The following is a 17,404-nucleotide window of genomic DNA, read 5'->3' on the forward strand; positions in this document are numbered from 1 at the left end:
GGTGTCGAGCAAGGCGGAGCGCAGGAGGCCAAGAGGGAGGCGGACGGGGCTGGGGAAGCCGTGGATGTCACCGCCGAAGGTACGCAGAAGCCGGCTTCGGGCGCGGAGGAGCCATAGCAGAGGGAGCCACCGTGGGAGAAGAACAGCCGCCGAGAGAGGACGCCGAGGGGATCCCGGGTCTGGTCGCAGCTGCCGAAGGGAGGGTTGGAGAAGGGAGATAGGGGCAGCACCGCCGGGCGCTCACCCGTCTTCCGTGAGGTCGCCCGCCATGCTCATTATGCGTACTATCATTTGTAGTGTACTCATGTATTATTGGTGCTCTGGAGCCTGATTAACTAGCAGGGGCGCTGGCGAGGCACGCCTCGTTAGACTGACCGTGTGAAGATGAATGAAGCGACTGGATTTTGATGCGGGCACCAGTCGGTCAAGCACGACGGAGCAGGCCCACATAAACTGTTAAACCTCTATGTGCTTAAATGAGATGCTAGGTGCATTAAATAGTTTAGTAACTATAGTCTTCAATGCATAGTTGCTTAATTTGTGGTAGTTAAGCTTCCTTCATTTAATAATTTAGCTACTAAACTCTTTCATGCATGGGTGAACTTGCTTTATTTAAGTGTTTTACCTAGGTTCGCGTGCTTGGCATTGGTTCGTCTTCGGTCATCAAACTCATCTCTCTTCTCTTAATTGACTCGTTACATCATATCTTTTTGCCAACATAACAGTCTTAGCACATGTATCATGTGGAGCATTGGGTTAGCCGGTGCATCACGGCCAAGGCGATGGCGAAGAATAAGTTCGAAAGCAGGCTGCCCATTTCCCACCGACGCATCTGGTCAATGCGCGTGTGTGCTCGGCGTGCCATGCCAGGTGCCAAGCTGCTTGCTTGTTCCCGAGCTTAAGCCGTGTACGTAGACCGCCATCGTGGACTCATGGGCGCATGGACCTGTTGCGAGAAACAACTGCTGCAGGCGGCTGCTACAAGGATTTCCTCGCAATCTGTAGCCGTCATTCTGGTGCTAGCCACACGAGCTATGGGCTGATGGCGACCAGATTCCGATGGGGCATTTCTAGATAGAGCGGCAATTACATTTGATTTAGATTTGGGATATGGCCATATGGGTAAAGTACAATGTTTGACCTACATGTTAGTGTAAAGAGAGAAAATTGCTCGACAGCCCTCGAACAACATTCATGCATTTTTATTTTTATTTTTTACAGCAAGCAACGCTCATGTATGTATAGCCAAGGAAACCTGGATGAAATCACATGGCACACTGGATGAGCTCAACTCATGTTTTGATTGTCAGCACACGTGTCATCAGGGAAAAAACACATTAGGTCATGAATGGAAAACGAGTTAAGCTTGGAGAAGATCTGAGATTCTGAACTATTATTGTCAGCATTGCATATGTTTGAGAAAGAAAAGAAACTATATTAGTTACTGGATGAAAACAAGGTAATATTGGAGGATAGCCGAAATTTAAGCTGTTGTTGAGCTTATATAAAGAAAAATGAAATTCAGTAGCAGTTCCACCTATCTTGACAAATCATACAATATAAAGTAAAAAAAATAGAAGATCCACAATATTGATTAACTGAGGCCACATAGGTGGAAGATTACATTTTCTGGGTACAAGTTGAAGAAAGCCGCACTTACTAGTTCAAAAATGAGGTGCATGCTGCACTATAAAACACTATACTAAATCTTACCAGCAGAAGAATACCCTTTAATACCGAATGGATGCTCATCAATTTACAAGCTGCAGACCAATTAATGAATGTGGTGGATTTTCTGTAGATGATTGTTTTATGTATCAACTATGGTACAGGGATGCTCTTGCAGCTTGGTGGAGGCAGCCACACAAATGATTTTCTGTAGATGATGTATCAACTATGGTAAGAGATGCACAAGCTGCAGCCACACAAATGATACATAGCCATCTGAGCTTCGGAGATGATCCTATGTAGGCATTGTACCAAACAAACAGGATCCACTTCCCTCAGCAGAGGCTCGGATAAAATTGGGAAGAACCCTTCAAGGATTCAACATCATCAATTGCAGTCCATGACTGCTCTTGCAGCTTGGCAGCCTCAGCAATATCCGAGTTGCAACCATACACATGTATTGCCAATCGTCTACGTGTTGGAGAAGATGATCTTATGTAGGCATTGTACCAACTGATGACGTCCTCCTTCCCAACTGTCCTTAGCTCTTCAGCTTCCAGTTTTGACATATCAAACATATACCTATAAATGGATTTTTTGCACAACGTGAGACTATATGAGGGATGAAAGGATACATGAAGCATTAATCAAATCCATCAGTAAAGAACGGAAGTAAAGTACTCACGTGATCCATGACATATTATTTGAAACTACATGCAGCTCAAAATATTTGTCAGGTTGCACATGGGTTTCTTTTGCCCAAGTGACCAAAGTTAAAAATTCTGCAGATTATGAGACATCGCTGCTTTTATAAGCAGTACTTCGTATTACAAAAGTGAAACATGCAGAAACACTGGTTACCAAGCTAAATGAAAAAATAACTGGTCATTTCCAACTAGTTCCCGGCCAGTAATTGGCCTGCGGCTTTATGGCAATTTGTTATCAGCACACGGCCTGGATAATTTGTACCCATAACTGAATGAACGGTTAAAAGTCCAGTATGTCCACATAACACTACAACAACAACAACAACAACAACAACAACAAAGCCTTTAGTCCCAAACAAGTTGGGGTAGGCTAGAGGTGAAACCCATGGAATTGGACCGAAAAAAGCCATTCAGCTTCGTTATCGATTAGGTATCAGTGGGAACATCAAGATGAATGAGTTAACTAAGTATCAGATCGACCAAATTGAACAAATGATAGCTCAAGATCATGTTGTTCATTGGGAATTGAAGAGGGGAGAACGAGCAGACATCGAACGATTAATTTCTATTTCTCATTATCGTGGAATTCAAGATCTCGCAACCAACTCATGACTCTGGCACATGGATAGCAAGCTTCACGCACCCCTGTCCATAGCTAGCTCTTTGGTGATACTCCAATCCTTCAGGTCTCTCTTAACGGACTCCTCCCATGTCAAATTCAGTCTACCCCGCCCTCTTTTGACATTCTCCACACGCTTTAGCCGTCCACTATGCACTGGAGCTTCTGGAGGCCTGCGCTGAATATACCCAAACCATCTCAGACGATGTTGGACAAGCTTCTCTTCAATTGGTGCTACCCCAACTCTATCTCGTATATCATCATTCCGGACTCGATCCTTCCTCGTGTGGCCACACATCCATCTCAACATACGCATCTCCGCCACACCTAACTGTTGAACATGTCGCCTTTTAGTCGGCCAACACTCAGCGCCATACAACATTGCGGGTCAAACCGCCATCCTGTAGAACTTGCCTTTTAGCTTTTGTGGCACTCTCTTGTCACAGAGAATGCCAGAAGCTTGGCGCCACTTCATCCATCCGGCTTTGATTCGATGGTTCACATCTTCATCAATAACCCCATCCTCCTGCAGCATTGACCCCAAATACCGAAAGGTGTCCTTCTGGGGTACCACCTGGCCATCAAGGCTAACCTCCTCCTCCTCACACCTAGTAGTACTGAAACCGCACATCATGTACTCGGTTTTAGTTCTACTAAGCCTGAACCCTTTCGATTCCAAGGTTTGTCTCCATAACTCTAACTTCCTATTTACCCCCGTCCGACTATCGTCAACTAGCACCACATCATCCGCAAAGAGCATACACCATGGGATATCTCCTTGTATATCCCTTGTGACCTCATCCATCACCAATGCAAAAAGATAAGGGCTCAAAGCTGACCCCTGATGCAGTCCTATCTTAATCGGGAAGTCATCAGTGTCAGACACCACTTGTTCGAACACTTGTCACAACATTATCGTACATGTCCTTGATGAGGGTAATGTACTTTGCTGGGACACTGTGTTTCTCTAAGGCCCACCACATGACATTCCGCGGTATCTTATCATAGGCCTTCTCCAAGTCAATGAACACCATATGCAAGTCCACATAACACTAATCGGTATATTTTCAGTTTTGAAAGTTTTGTGCTGCCTAGGACGGTTTGGCTGAAATTCAAACCAGCTCAGCAAGGGTTCGATGGCAAAATGGTTTATACCACGTCATGCATTGCATCGTAGAATGGTGAGGAGGTGCTCGTGATAAAGCACTCTACATACTATTGTAGCAAGGAAAGAGGAAGAGGAAGGGTTCCACTGTTTATACATAACCATACTAACACCACATTAAAATATGTGGCATGGGTTTAATTTTGTAGGTTGAGTGGTCAGACCCAACCCATGAACACCCATAGTCCTGATCTCAAACGATTCAGCCTTAGGTAGATATACTACCTCCGTCTCAAAATATAAGACGTTTTTGTAGGCTAAACTAGCCTACAAAAACGACTTTTATTTTGAGACGGACTATTTAATTCGTTTCACATAAGTTCTAAATGATGCATAGACATGTAGCAGGAAAGAAGTTATACCTTTTGTCGGTAATTTGCGACCAGTAATCACCAGTTTGATAGCTAAGGGAAGGATCCTTCTCGAGTTTTTGAGCTATTAGCCCACTCTTGTGATGCTCAAAAGTCTCCTCCTCAAGCCCATCCTTCAAAGCACACAGGTATTGACCAAATGTAAGTAATTGTGAGATTACAATTAATTGATTTTTCAGTTTCCATAAATTAACGAAGTTTGTCCACAAAACACAGTATGAAATATAGCGACAGGTAACAATATTTCACTAACAACTTGATGTTTTGAGAATTCAACTTCAACTACAACGGGATCAAGGAAACTCTATGAAAAATAGAATAGGAATTCCAAAAGCTTGAGATATCTTGTGTTTTCCAATTGCATGAACAGCATAAAAATATCAATATAACTGAGAAAAGTTGTATATGGGAATTTCATATTCAAATATGAACATGAATATTTATGTAAGACATTTTTTTTTTCCAGTGAAGACATGGATACATGATTAAAAGAAATGAATACTTTGTTAAGACTACGTAAGTCAAGCAAAGTTCATTTCGAAATATACCATGAAGAAACATCTCAAAGGCAATTTGTTTAGGCATTCTTGCTTAGAATAAAGGTAAATGTCAACAAAGATTAATCAAAACATGAGTGCAGGATTTCCATCAGTCCGAGATAAACATCATTGTGCTGTTACGAGAATAAAATTGATGCACGAAGCATGTCACCAACATCTTAGGGGCTGTTTGGTTCCTAGCAACACGTTGCCACATCTCAAGTTAAGCGAGTTTAACCAAGTTATATAAGTGTTTGGTTTTAACCACGCCTTAGGCGAGATTCCTTTTTGTGACAAATAAGCCCCATGTGTCATAATACACTCAAAAAGTGTGGCAAGATTCTCTTAGACATGCCAAAGTTAGGCAAGTTTAGCAAAAAATGTGTGGCAAAGTATGGAAAAGTTAGCTTCCAGCCAAACAGGCCCTTAGTAGTTAGATAAATATGTTGATTAACATATATTTTCTGTCAGGTCAGGTGCAAGACTATAAGATAGTCTAATAAAATGAAGGGCTAACACAGAAATGTGTAGGAGAGTAGCATACCAGCAAAGCAGACAGACCATCAATAAAGTTATCAATCCTGCTTTGCAGGTAAACAGGGCTATACTTGGAGGACATAACTCGAAAACAATACGCCAGCAGGCGGTAAGTCATCCTTGGACTGGAGTCCACAGTATAACCAAGCTGCTCCTTCGTTCTATCATTGGAATGCCAAGAAAATCAATTATCAAGGTTGTTGCAGAATACAAATAGTAACAAAAGTATGCTCCCTCCCGTAAAAAAAGGTGATCTCCTACAGTTACAAGCAGGCAAAACTATTTTGGTTCTGACCAACTTTGCAAAAAGAAAAAACATTGTGTATAGAACTTATTTTGAAAATAAATCCATAATACTCCAACCACTTCGAAATATGTGCACTTATTTAGGAAAGTGTCTTTTCACAACAATTCTCATTGAGAACATCACAAGTGCACACTTATTTTGGAAAGTGTCTTTTCACAACAATTCTCATTGAGGACATCACAAGTGCTCTAATTGCAATATTTCCACTTTCTACTTGTACTTCAGTACTGTAAAAGAAAGATTAGTGGTTGTAGTAGTATGTCATTTAATAGGAATAGGAGTATGCACAGCCCACTGTAAGTAGTATTTCTAATATTGGGTGCCTCATTGGTTTGTGTGTGAGATGAGCTTGAACAAATACTATGAGTGCTGTATTATGGATCGGACTACACTACTTGGCACTCACACTTTGTCTAGAAAACAAGAAAATAAATTATACCTCAGCTGATCAAAGCAAGGTTCTTCAATGATATTGCTGAAAAGATCTGTAATAGCTCTGAGCCTTGTTGAATCCTTTCCAATGTCTTGCTCGACTGGAAAATAAACCTGACAAGAAGTGGTATATCAGAAGGTTGTCTGATTAACCTAAATTGAAAAATTAAAATAGAAGAGCAGCCTCTTGAGGTACACTTGTGCATGTTTCTTGAGGTTAGGTCGGATGCCTATGCAATATTTCAAAGTGGTTGCATTTCACATAGTAGGCTATTCGACATACATGATACTATTTATAATTTAAACAGCATCTAAAGAAACATGCAATAGTGTTATGCTTCAGTAAACTTCTAATAAAATTCTCTAAAAAACCAGTTATAATTCAAACAGCATCTAATAAAACAGGGAACTGGAACATAGCCCACCTCAACCACAGAATTCTCTTCAAGATCATTCTTCACACGTACACTTCTAATAAAATTTGCACCATGAGGAATGCATAGAACTCTTTCACCGTGTCTTGCCTCCACTGACAGTGTCTGGCCTGACAAAGTATTCTGGAATATTTTTGATATATTTATCGCTTCGTCTCCTGACAGGTTGCCATGACATAGGCCCTCGATGTGCAACTGCATGTGTCCAAACAGGAAGTGGTTTCTAAAGTCTAGCAAATGTATACATGATACAAAAAACCATACCATACATTTCCTTATCAGAACCATACTTTCAGCAAAGCATCTTTCGTCTTTTGATATCATTTGACACATGTAAGAACAGGCACCACCAGAAATACTGGAGAAATAAAGAGCATTTGTTATCCTTACCTGAGAAAGGAGCTCTGGAACAAATGCTGCCAGATCTGAAAAGGTTAAAGTCGCAAGAACTTTCAATTTTTCATTGACGTCCCAGAATATTTGACGCAAGAACTGTAGCCTCAAGTAGGTGGAATGGCTCATAGGTTTCATATTCGTGTTTCTGTAAGCTCTTTCCAAGTCCTCCTTGATGACCTAATGAGTGCATAATAAAGCAATATATAAATACTAAGGTGCAGAAGTTTATGGATGGTTATGTGTTTTCTTGAACTACGTTCTCCATATGTTAACAACTAGCGAGGTGAATACCAAAAGAAACTGTATAAGCCAGTCAAATAGCTGGTTAGGCTGCAATCAATTCATGCGCTTCTCTCACTGGAGGGTAACTATGTCAATTAATAAGACAGAAAAAATACAGTATAGGATCAAAGGAATGCATTGTTTGCCTAATCTGATTATGTCAACAATTATTACAAGAAAAGTCACTTAAGTTATCCATTTTTGTGGAGGACGTTAAAGGAAAAGGGTACAGAACACAAAATTTAAAATCCACACAAACATAAGAAATATTCTTTCACGTTGTCACACTTATATTTTGAAATAATCTGATTATATCAATAATTACAAGAAAAATCATCATTGAGTTTGCCATTTTTGTGGTGGACGTTAAAGGAAAAGGTACAGAACACAAAATTTAAATCCACGCAAACGTAAGAAATATTCTTTCACGTTGTCACACTTATATTTCGAAATAATCTATCATGTGTTCAGCACAAAATTTAAAATCCACGCAAACATAAGAAATATTCTCTCACGTTGTCACACTTATATTTTGAAATAATCTATCATGTGTTCAGCACAAAATTTAAAATGCACGCAAACATAAGAAATATTCTTTCAAGTTGTCACACTTATATTTCGAAATAATCAATCATGTGTTCAGCATAAAGATACATTACCTCAAACCTATCTATCTTTGGAGAAAAGGATTGAGAAGCAGCCAAGATGTGGGACAGCAGGATGGCCAGCTTGTCATTGTAACCATAAAGCTTTAGCTCAAGGTTGCTACCAACGACAGATAATGATGTCTCGAGTTTAGCCACGTAAGCCTGGGAGGTTCATAAACCAGTTGCAAGAAATAACTCGATAGGTCAAACCATTTAACAATAGTAGACAATATTGTAGATACTGTGATTTCAAAATAAATAATATTGCAAATACTAAAAAGAGGGGAACATGGACAAAAGTTCTGATATCTGATCGGAAAAGCAAGACAGCAAGCCGAAACATTGGACAGTAGGTGGCTGGGTTGTATCATTATTACAGCATCTAGGCCTTAGTGAGTAAAACAAGGAACATCGCGAAATAAAATGCATAAATAAAATTTAGTAGTCAACAGATGATTCCTACGCTCGAGTTTTCGCATCAATAACAAAATTTGGATCTGCTGCAAAAGTCAGGTATCTAGCTGACGGTCAAGCCCTGTATTAGATGTAAATCTCAGCCACTCTTGATTAAGTTCAATAATGACAAATATTAGCAGCACCATGAAAATAAAAAAACTATGGTAAGCTCATAAAACAGGCATTGAAACAAATTCAATAATACCCACCTGATAGAGGACCTCATTTAGCTCATCTTTAAGAAGGTTTGCAAACAGATCTGTAAGAACAGAGTTTCTGAGGCTGCTGCAGCCATCCTTGACAGAGATCAAAAAGTATGCATTGGCACGAGGAACATTAAATGTAATATCCATCTTGTGCCAGAGCTTTATGAATGGTTCATCCACAATACATCGAGGATTATCATCGTTTGAGGATTTAGGAATGCTAGCATTCCGCAGACTGAAGTCCCCTGGGATGTATTCATTCTTCCGAGGTAAATGAAAATTACCGTCTATCTCCACAGGATTTCTCCAGCTTTCAATCAAAGATGACGGAATATCTTCTTCAATGTACTGTGAACCAAACCATGGTTCACATCTAATGGCTGCAGGAAACAGACTGCATTAGAAATGCAAAACCATGAAACAATCAGGCATGATATGCAGTTGAACAAACTGTGACTTGGTCCCTGTCTCATAGTTAGAATTCTAACTCTCCACAGCATGTGGGGTAAACAATATGTCAAATTAAGCCCTCCAAAGCCAACAAGCTGTTACTTCATATAATTCCACAAACAGAATGAGTTTCATCTATGGAAATTGTATGGCTAGGCCAAAGCATGAATTATTATTATTACTACTACTACTATTATTATTACTACTACATATCATACCAGAATATAGCTATAATTATGAAAAAAGGATTCCCGTGCTTTTATACACTACATTAAGGAGAAAAAAATAATAATGATGATCACAAGATGAGGCATCTCATTTTACTAGTACAATAGTTAGCAATATTGAGTCATGATTCAACAAACGAGCATCAAATGTTGAAATAACAGTGTTGGCTTGAAACTTCAAACAACTCGCATCATATGTGGCACAAGTCTAGTGTTCACGAGTCTGGCATAGGAACATTGTGCATTAACCAGACCCCCCCCCCCCCCAAAAAAAGACTGGCAAGATGGACTGCTTACCTTGGGACTGTTTATCAAATGATCTGCTAAGTATGTCAACTCTCATGTTGTCTGGATGAAAAAGCTCAGAACATGCTTGACTAACTCTGGCTCCCATCCCTCATAAATATATTCTCCAGAAATTATGTGTTTTTCAGAATAAAATAGCATATTTTCTGCAAAGTAGAATTTAAGTAAGCCCTGCATCCATCATAAACAAATTAAGCGAAACAAGATGGAAAAGGTGATGACCTGCAAGATCTACAACATAATCATCTGGAGGTTGCTCTTCTGCAAATCTGAATTCCATGTACCCAATGTCCTGAAGTTCCTTAAATATCCATTCTTGCGGCTCAGACTGCTTAAGTAAATTTATATATTGGTACACAGCTGTAATGACCTCGAAGAGCTGCAAAAGCATTCCATGTCAGAAAATGTATTATTGTGCTTCCCTAGGAAGTAAAATAGTAAGAGACATGTGAATGCAAGAATTATCAAAAGATTGGATGAATTGCCGCTAGTTATAAATTTTCTGATGAATATTAGTCTCAACAATGTTTGGCAGCCAACTTCATGGAAGAAAATGATGCCAACTACAATCAATCACATGTTCCTTAGCAGAAGGCATTTGCTGGTAGTTGTTAACTACGACAGTTCCGCAAAAATGATGTAAAGAATAAAACACTTTGATGCGAGGAGAAAAGGAGTTTCAACCAACAAAGATACTAAGATAAAACAAGAAAGGCAAGCATCGTATGAACCTGCATACATTTTTAAGTCCAGAATCAGAAAGGCGGATAGACATCTCAAAGATATAGGCATACGAGGATCGTTGTGTTCCTCCAGTGCCAACGCCAGCACTCAATGTGCTAGCCCAACCTTTAGCTTTCAAAAAATATAGCAAGCTTCCCTTGCCCTCTGAAAATAGAAACAAAATGGTCAGACGCTAAATGGCAGGGCGTGATTACATGAGATGAAACTTCTGCATGCTCCAAATCAACAATAAACAAAGATAGCAACCAGAATTGGAATCTATTCAAAAATAAATTGTCTTTATTATGCAAAAAGTTTTGTAAAGATGCTGTTCTGCAAAGAGTACATAAGTTACCAGAGGTTAACACAAAATAAGATAACCCTGAGTTAAGAATAGAAGGACATTTCAGCAAATCGCTTCAGGTGAGGGCATAAACAGCACAGCCCACAAGGGGACAATGCATAAGAATTTATATTCAATCAGGTAATCCAACTGATACAATCATATTAAATAAATGTGAATTTGTTGTCAGGATTTGAACCTACAGGGAAGAAGGGCTACCATTAAACAGCCTGAAACCCCTTGAAAGAAGAAAACATGATGAAAAAAATATTTGAAGGGCGAATCAACTGCATGCTTAGTATTCAACCATTGATTAAATGTACAGCACCTGAACGGAACAGCAAAAGGTTACAGCTATAGGTACGCAGGAGTTATTTACCATGACCAAGGAGATGTGCCAAGTAATCTTCTGGTTTCTTCATGTATTCCTTGTGCAGGCAAGGAAGTGTCCATGACAGGAAAAGACTGTGAACATCTCTGACAGCCTCTAGCTTATAAAGTTTACCAGATTTCCAGAAAGGCATATCAGTTTTTGGACTTATTTCTAACAGAGGACCAGCTTTAACTTCACTGAATAGCTCCATGGTCCAGGCTTCTAGAGTGTCAAGGGGTTCTGAAACAAATGAACCATACAGATAATTAATAGCAAAAGAAGAGCATGAATTCATTTATTTAGTGAACATACAATTAAAATAGGTAACCAGCCTCACCTCCCCCAATTATAACTAGCTTCATCATCCCTCCATGATAGTTACTCATGTACATTTGCAAAATCTCTTCCCTTAGATTGATTCCACTGCCCATTGCATTCGACAAGCTTTTCTTGTTTCCTACAGATAATCTCAAAAGTTCAGCCCCAGTATAATTCAATGGATATCACGATATTAAAATAACCAAATGATAAGCATACCCCAGGTAAATCTATTCAATGGGTGCCCTTGAGAGCAAGTATGGGACTGCAGTTGGTAAAGGCGGCAGCTATCGCTTTGCAGAACTTGATTGAACTCTAACATAAGATAATAGTTGAAGCAACAAAGTTATGCATAATTTAGACAGTGAAGCAATAACTAGCAGTCGTTACTGGTTAGACAGAAAGGAAAAACACATACCTGAGTCTACTGCTAATATCTCGCGGTCCATAGCTTCAGCCTTAACAAGAGGTGATACAAAGAACTGAGAAAATCTAAGCATGGAATCAAAACCATGTATTAGTATAAACCTGAACTCAGCATTTATGTTACAGACTAAGAATAATAGAATGAAGAAAAGCAAATGATAACTACCTGTCTAAGGCTCCCTTTAGATACTCCCGATTGACCTCAAAATGATAGCATGTGTACTCAGTTTCGGTAAAAGCATTGGATGAGCCACCATGTTTGGACAGGTAACTGTCATACTACATAAGAATATTTATCAAATTGCTATAAAAGCATTCACCAAATCTACAAAATTAAGATCTTCATTAACAAATTACTAGGAAATGTAACATATTGCAAATGTAAGACAAAGCAAGTTTGCATGCGAGACAAATGGAATATAAAAGCTCAAGGACTATGTGAATCATTGTAGCATGGGTACTGTGCAAGCAGACCAGCACTGGACCTGTCATGGTGGACAAAGGGCTGCTAAATTTCGGCTAGCTGCGATGTAGCAGCCCACTATAGCCCTATGATGTGCAGCATCAAGTACTATATTGGCACTTATAAACAAAGATGTTTCAGGTTTTTGTCTGAGCCCTAACACAAGGCAAGTTTATATTTTATTCTTATGCTTCATTAGTATGTCACTCCGTCGTTTCTGTCTATAAGGTGTATTTTGTGCCGACTCCGGCCGTCCCCCGCTGCCCGCCAAGGTCACGCGCAACACGCACGAGACCCCCGCGACCACCATTGAGCCGCGGCTCTGTGCCAAGCTCTAGGTGCTTGGGCAGCTCGGCGCTGCCGGAGTGGGCCGCAGCCCTGGCTCCCCTCCGCCCCTGGGTCCCTCCCGATGCCTTTGCTAGCCATCCGGCGACCTTCTCGGCCCCGGCAAGCTCCACCACCCGAAATCAAGGTCGGTGCCCCTTAAGTGTTCGACAGAATCCCCCCAAGGTATTTTGTTTGTTTTTTTTGGAAATTGTGTTGAGTTTCGGATTGTGGATTGATGAACCATATAATAATTAAGTACTGTTTGTGTTTTATTTGTTATTTGACATGAGTTTAATATTATTCGAATTAGAAGCTTAAAATTTAGGTATCCAGTTTTCAGGTCGGATGTAAAAGCAGAAAAAAAATTGGCTACCTAAATCTTCTCTCTCCTCCTAAAAAACTGGATTTAGTAGCAACATTTTTAGTCTGCTGTTGGAGATGCTCTTAGTCTAGTAACCACATAGGTCAGGTTTTGACAAATATAGCAGAGTATCATCATGTATATCACCACTATACGCTGTGCACTGCCAAAATGCTTCAATATTTTTCTACCGAAACAACATTGATCCAAGCGGAGCATGTGATGGTAATTGAAATAAGGAAAAAGGACAATAAAAACACACATAACTTTCTCAGACACGGCTAATCTCAGGGTTGACTCACAGAACAGAAGAAGGGACGTAAAAGCATAGACATTGTACAAACCTCGTTTTCATCTGGAAAAACAGAGCTCCCCATAAAAAGCATGTGCTCTGCAGAAATTCAGCACACTCTGATATTACTATAAGCTAGAGCGTACATATCATCAGACTAGTTCCCTCCAACTTTTGGATAGCATCGAACAGAAGGCTTAGTAGTTTTAAGCTTTTAACTGATGCATATGATCAGCCATAATACAAGATAGGTAAAACAAAGATGACAATGATTGCATACCTAGAAAATGAGCCAAGCCCTGTGCCTTTGGAGGGTCCGCAAAACTGCCCATTCCAACACACACTGCAGCAGCAGCCTGAAATTCGATGTGTCATGTAAGAAAAATTAAAACCAAACATCAAACTTGCAACAGGCAGCAATACTCGCGGCTATCCTGAACCAGTCCGTCAAGCTAGCAATTGGTTCTAACCACTTCGACACACGAATTATTTTCAACAGTTCAATTTACATTCCATCGGTTATGATCCACATGTCTGATCGTTGTCAGTGCCACTATAGATCCAGCTAATGTTCATAATAGCAGCATCACGGCCACCACAGAGGAGAGTGATCCAATGTACTAGCAAAATTAGATTGAATAGAACAAGTAGAGGTCTCTAAGGGCAAAACTCGTCGGTACCTTCTTAATGACCGGCTCGGAGCTGCCCTTGTCCTTCTTCCTCTTGGGCTCGCTCCCATCCTCGTCCTCCTCGCCTTCTTCGTCGTCGTCATCCTCCCCATCCTCGTCGCTATATTCTTCGTCATCTTCTTCGTCGTCCTCGTCATCTTCTTCTTCGTCGTCCCCATCGTCCATGTCCACGTCTTCGTTGGGCTTGGGGGCAGGGCCGCCGTCGGCGTAGATCTCGGGGTCGTGGATGAGGAGGGCGCAGAGGCCATTGGCGAGGCGAAGGAGGCGGTAGGAACGGTTGTCGCTGGGGGACTTGACCACCAGCTCGTCGTCGCGCGACACAGCCGCCGCCATCTCGGCCGTCCGCCGCCGCCTTGTAAGTAGATACGAAGGAGGGGGGAGGTGGTGGGAGATAGGCGTTCGGCGGCAGTAGCAGCGCTAGGGATGGCAATGGGTAGGGTATGGGCGGGTACAACCTCCTTCTACCCAAACCCAAACTTTCTATACCCACCCACTTCAATATCCATGAGTACAAACTGACACCCATGCCCATACCTATCGGGTATCCTATACCCAATGGGTATCCATTGGATACAATATATAGCATTCAAATTCTTAAGAGTTAGAGAAATGAGTTCAAAATTCAAGTGATCATCATAGAGTAGTATAGCACGTATGTGGCCTCTTCTGATGGGTGGCCTCTTGGAGGCATCAATGAAGATAGGGAAGAACAGAGAGCAGCCGCCGTCGGGTGCCGTGATCCACCGGATGGGAAGAGCGTTGCCTTCTCCCTGGTAATTGTAGTCTGCGGTGCTCGACGGTCTTCCGATGGGCCAGGCCCATGTATCGGTCCAGGGGCAAGCCCACATACCATCCACGGGAGGGCTCTGACATCCCTCCCTTCTTGAATTCGGCTTGACCCCAAGCCGACACCACCCAGAACCGCCCGGGTCCGATTGCATTTGATAATGCTTGACTTGGTTGCAGTCACGATCGAAGCGAGGGTGTACTTCAACAAAGTAGGAACAGTTGTTGTGGTTGATGGGAGCCCCACCGAAGAAGGTGTCGAGGAAGTAGTCCTTTTCAGCACAGTCGTGGGCGAAGCCAAGAAAGTAGTAATCATGGTCGATAGAGCCTTGCGCGAAGACGACGACAATGGTGATGGTACCCCTCCCTTCTTGAAAATGCCCTTGATTGTACTCCCTCCGTTCCAAAATAAGTGTCTCAGCCTTGATACAACTTTGCAGTAAAGTTGGTACAAAGTTGAGACACTTATTTTGGGACGGAGGGAGTAGTAGGTAGAGGGAACCACGACCAACATTGTTGTATAATACTTGAGAGACTCACACCACCATGATCTCCTGAAACTTGTTGTACCTTGAGTCGATTGGAGTCCAGGCAGTTGATGAAGTGAAATGTCGCTGGCGTGGATGAGGTAGTGGACCACCAAGATGACGACACACACCGCTCCTGAAATGACCACTCGGCGAGCCAATTCCGGTGACAACCGGAATGCCAGTCCTCCAGGATCCCAAGAACCGCCCCGCTGGTACAGGCCCAAGTCAGATTTCAACATGCAAATGTTACAGGTGAGTTGAGAAGTTGAACAAGGCCAAAACAGGAAGCACATGTTGTTGTAGGCATCAAGCTGCGTGTTGCTAACGTCCAGCGGACAAGCCAGGAATAGTAGAAGCTCATATGACACATGATGTACTGGAGGTTCACTCGTTAGACAACCATTGGTGCTAGATAGCTCATAAAAATCCTTGACGTCCAAATGACAATGATCTTGTTCACAGGTAGCTCGAGCATAATCCAAATGACAATGAGTTTGTTTAGGCACTGAGCAAAAGTGGACAGGTGCACCTGCTGTACTGAAAGCCACTAGGGACATGTCACTGACGGAGAGAATACCATCTCGTTCAGAATTGCACGCCCAAACATAATCATACTATGTAAGAATGCCCACTGAATTCCATTGCTCATCGCCTGCCTTGTTTGATAATAGATCGGAATGTAGCAACTGCAAATAGATAGCAAATTCGAACTCCAAGCCCACCATGCTCATAATCTGAATTGTCCTCTGCAACATGTCACCCATAGGCATACTACCTACAACAACTTGTTCCAGAGTCAATGGTTTATGGACCACCATCTGGCTGCAACATTCTGGACTTGAGAATTTAACATAGCATGTTGCCTCTTTCAGTAGACACTTAGACTGCCACTATGTTCCCTCTTGTTCAGAATTGCATTATTTAGCAAAACAATTACTGCTTACAAAATTCTCTCGACTCAAAAATCGCCACTTCACTGACATGTTCATGATTATGCCCTTCAATTTTTCAGGCCTAGAAAAATCACATACAGTTGCATCATGCTCTATCCTGCGGTGTTCGCAAAATCTCCACTACTCCTGACTTTTGTACTCAAGATTACTAGTGCCCCATAATTTCTCAAGGCAAAAATAACCAAGCAACTCAGTGATTTGTACATAATTAATAAACTGATGCTCAATAAATTCCACAATGTGTAGGTCAGACGAAACTTGTACCGCGGGAGGATTGACGGATGGTGACAGGAACTGAAAATTATGCCTAAGTCAGGGCCTACAATTAGTTGCTTTTCTCACAAAACTGGGAGTCCATGGAATCCCCCATTGTAGTTGTTCAAAAGAGCTAGAGAGAGCACACTGAATGGTGAAATCCTTGCTATTTGTTCCAGGATGTGCACAAGCACAGATCATCTCACTACCACAATCGTGCTTAGTGGAAACCAAGAAACTGAGTTGCCCTTATTCAGTAAATGCACAAAGTTCTGAAAACCACTGTTTACTGTAATGAAGGAGCTTCACATGTGTATGGAGGCATGAATCAGCTTCATCTTGTTGCAAATACCACAAACACAAGAGCTGGACTGGGAGTATCCTTATGTAGTTTCCAGGAAGGTCGCGACTTAATTCCATCGGAAAGGTACTACTAATCAAACCACTGTCATGCACTTGAACAAACATAATTAGATGCTTCATGAACCTTCCAATTAGAAACGATGGCCATGGAATGGGTCGGACCTCGTTTCCTTCTGCTGGTATAAGATGCACACGATCACACTTTTTGAATTCCTAAATACCCGTCATTACCAAAAGAAGTAATGGATAACTACTAGTCAATCCTTTGCTACACACCTGGATAATCAAAAATGGGTGTGCTGTGAACGTCCATGAACGAAGGTCGTGAATAGAAGTAGTCTCGTAGAAGATCCATTGGGCCACACCAGCAAGACATACCTCTAATGACACAATGACTACAAACGACGGCCACGGAGTGGGTCAAATCTCATTCCCCTCTGCAATATGATCCAC

At 41.5% G+C, this 17,404-nt stretch overlaps 1 pseudogene across 1 annotated transcript; it reads right to left on the reverse strand.

Moving 5' to 3' along the window:
* Positions 1-1,538: 1,538 nt before the first annotated feature.
* On the reverse strand, positions 1,539-14,523 carry LOC123097540 (nardilysin-like; annotated as a pseudogene). The gene is made up of 19 exons (XR_006447365.1): positions 14,056-14,523; positions 13,656-13,731; positions 13,428-13,474; positions 12,099-12,211; positions 11,925-11,998; positions 11,726-11,821; positions 11,526-11,645; positions 11,195-11,428; positions 10,489-10,637; positions 9,972-10,128; positions 9,741-9,895; positions 8,770-9,146; positions 8,117-8,266; positions 7,170-7,352; positions 6,771-6,974; positions 6,353-6,459; positions 5,614-5,767; positions 4,522-4,643; positions 1,539-2,250 (listed from the first exon to the last, which is right to left on the reverse strand). The product of XR_006447365.1 is annotated as a nardilysin-like (transcript).
* Positions 14,524-17,404: the final 2,881 nt, after the last annotated feature.

The sequence above is a fragment of the Triticum aestivum genome, chromosome 4D (assembly GCF_018294505.1).
Source record: "Triticum aestivum cultivar Chinese Spring chromosome 4D, IWGSC CS RefSeq v2.1, whole genome shotgun sequence".
Lineage (NCBI taxonomy): Eukaryota > Viridiplantae > Streptophyta > Magnoliopsida > Poales > Poaceae > Triticum > Triticum aestivum.